The following is a 3,156-nucleotide window of genomic DNA, read 5'->3' as shown; positions in this document are numbered from 1 at the left end:
TGGCGACGGCGGGGGCCTCGCGTGGCCGCGGCGCACGGGGCCCGGGCTGTCCCTGGCTGCGCCTCACTCCAGTCGGGCCTTGAATCCTCGCAGGAGCCCGCGTCCCGGGGACTAGGAAGGTACGGGTGCATGCAGCTGCTGATCTGGATGCGGGGGACGCAGAGGACCGAGGCGATCAGGCGCGCCGGGTGCCCCGAGTTGGGGCGGAGCCAACCCCTGGGTCCTTCCCTCCGGACACGCCCTCAAGTGGCGTAGGGGCTGGGGTTCTTTCGAGAGCTTCTGAGGTTAAATCGCTGAACCTCTCCATTGCAGAGGACGCTGAGCGAAGACATACCTCTAAAAGCTTTGATTCCTGCAGTCTTCGGAAAAAATTTGCTGTGCCAGGTGTTTTGCCTATCATTTATCCTTCGCAAGAAATATCGGAAGTAGGTGTTACCTCCTTACGTGTTTGAACCGAAGTAATGTTCCCAGTGCCCCACCGCCAAGCCAGGATTGGACCCCAAGACTTTCTGATCCCAAAGCCTGTACCTCTGATGCCTTAGAGAAGAACACGTACAGACAAATTTTTATTTGGTGGGCATTCTGCTGAAAGTTAATTTTAATCTAAAAGAAAGCAGTTAGTAGCATCTACAAATCTGTCTGTGAAGGAACAATCTAGGTGGTTTAATGGAAGGAACATTGAATCGGGTTCCTGTTTACTCTAAAACTGAGGAACTGTGTAACCTGAGAAAAGTTAGGTTAGGTCTATTTTCTTTCTGCTGAAATTGCCCGTGAAAACTGGAGTCAGTGGCGTAGGTTGCTGCCTTGACTCTATGACTGTAGAAAGGGGAATGACCTTTTTTTTCCCAGTGTGTCTTTCTTACCTACTGTACGTGCCTGAACCTCCCCACCGAAGGATAAGATCCTTCTGTAATAAAAGTTAAAGCTTTACAATGCATAAGCTTGGAAAATGTGACGTTAGTAGAATTCACTGATCAGTAGTCTTCCTGAAATTGAGTTGCCGGAGGTAAGAGGATGATGTTGGAGTTGTGAATGGGGAAGGAAACTTCAAAAAGGTTGAGAAAGGATGAAGCATTTTGCTAACCAGGATCAGAGTGTTTGAACAGGACTCATCTCTCAAATTCTGTTTCTGCCACCTTCTGTCAAGTCTCTAATACTTTTGATCATCCATTTACTTATCTATAAACTGTCCTGCTACTTCTCAAGGTAGTTGTGAGGATCAAATTACATTGTATTTTGAAACTATAAAGTATTATTATCCATTCTGTGTTTTCCCTGACTGCTCACCAGCTATATTAGTTTCCTAGGGATGCCATAACCAAGTACCACAGAGTGGCTGAAAGCAATAGAAATGTATCCTCTCATAGTTGTGGAGGCTAGAAGTTTGAGATTAAGATGCCAGCAAGGTCATTCTCTCTGTGAAGGCTCTAGGGGGATACTTCCTTTCTTCTTTCTAGCTTCTGGTGGTTGCTGGCAACCCTTGGTCTTCCTTTGTTTGTGGATGCATCACTCCAATCTCTTGTCTCTGTTGTCACCTGGTCTTGTGTCTCTGTGCCTTCATATGACATTCTCTTCCCAGCGTTTTCACAACATTTTCTTTCTGCATAGCTCTCTGTGTCCAAATTTCCCTCTTATAAGAAAACCAGGACTTCCTTGGTGGTCCGGTGGTTAAGACTCCGTCTTCCACTGCAGGGGGCGTGGGTTCAATCCCTGGTTGGGGAAGTTCCGCATGCTGGGCCATGTGGCCGAAAAAGAAAAGAAAAGAAAACCAGTCATTGGATTAGGGCCCCAATCCTAATCCACTATGATCTCATTTTAACTTGATTATATCTACAAAGACTCTATTTCCAAAAAAGATCATATTTTAAGGTTCCCAGTGGACAAGAAATGGGGGGAATACTGTGCAACCCAGCACAACAGCTAAATGTTCTCCACAGCCCTGCCCTCAGACCTCTTTTCTTCTTACTGTATACCCTCTCCTTTAATAATCTCACTCCCTTGCATATACCTAGAGCTAATATTTGTTGAGTTCTGTTTGCTAGCTGTTTGCTGTGTATAATCCCATTCATTTCTCACAATAACTTTATGAGCTAAGTATTATTATCTCCATCTTACAAATGAGGATACTGAAGGCAAAAGAGGTTAAATCGTGTGCCCAAGGCCTCTCAAAAGGGTAGGTGGCAGAGCAGGAATTCGAACCGAGACAGTCTGACTCCAGGACCAAAACTGTACTGCATGGTTATAATGTAGTTATATATTAACTCAAGTAATTATATCTTATCATAGAATTTTACAATCCTAGTATATGAAGTGATATGAGTTTTTCACGTCTAAATTCCAACCTAATACAAGACTTTCCAGTTCACCTCTGATGAGAATTATCTCCTCAGATGGTTCCAGGGATGAACAGAGAACTCATGACTGGTTGGGATCTACAAGATACTGAAAATGCATTTGCTAATACACTTAGAGGTTTAAAAAAAAAAAAGAAAAGAAAATAAGAAAATGCTGTAAGGATAAGAATCACTTTTTTATTTCCTTTGGCCACGCTGTGCGGCATGTGGGATCTTAGTTCCCAGATCTTTTCGAACCCTCGCCCCCTGCATTGGAAGGGTGGAGTCTTAACCACTGGACCGTCAGGGAAGTCCCAAGGATAAGAATCACTTTAAAGAAACCCAACTTCCAGCAGCTTGGTATATGAACCTGAGTTTAAGTCCTAAGTCTATTAGTTAGCCTACTGACCTCAGGCAACTCCAATAAACTCTGGGCTTCAGTTTCCTCCTTTGTTTGTTGTTTGTTTGTTTTTGTGCCCTGGTGGTTGCTGATTCTCCTTTGGATGGAATGATGACTTCTTCACTGTCAGTCAGCCTGAGTAGATAATTGTAACTAGTATCAAGATTTATCAAGGTTCCTTAGGAAACCTGAATCTTTTTTTCCTCTCCAGTTTTATTGAGAAATAATTGATGCATATCGCTGTATAAATTTAAGGTAAGCAGCATGATGGATTGACTTACATATATTGTGAAAAGATTACCACAATAGGTTTAGTTAACATCCATCATTTCATATGGATACAATAAAAAGGAAAGAGAAAGAAAATTCTCCTTGTGATGAGAACTCTCAGGATTTACTCTTTTTTTTTAAATTTATTTAATT

The sequence above is a fragment of the Mesoplodon mirus genome, assembly GCF_964341445.2.
Source record: "Mesoplodon mirus genome assembly, chromosome: 4".
NCBI lineage: Eukaryota > Metazoa > Chordata > Mammalia > Artiodactyla > Ziphiidae > Mesoplodon > Mesoplodon mirus.
Note: the sequence above shows the minus strand (reverse complement) of the source record.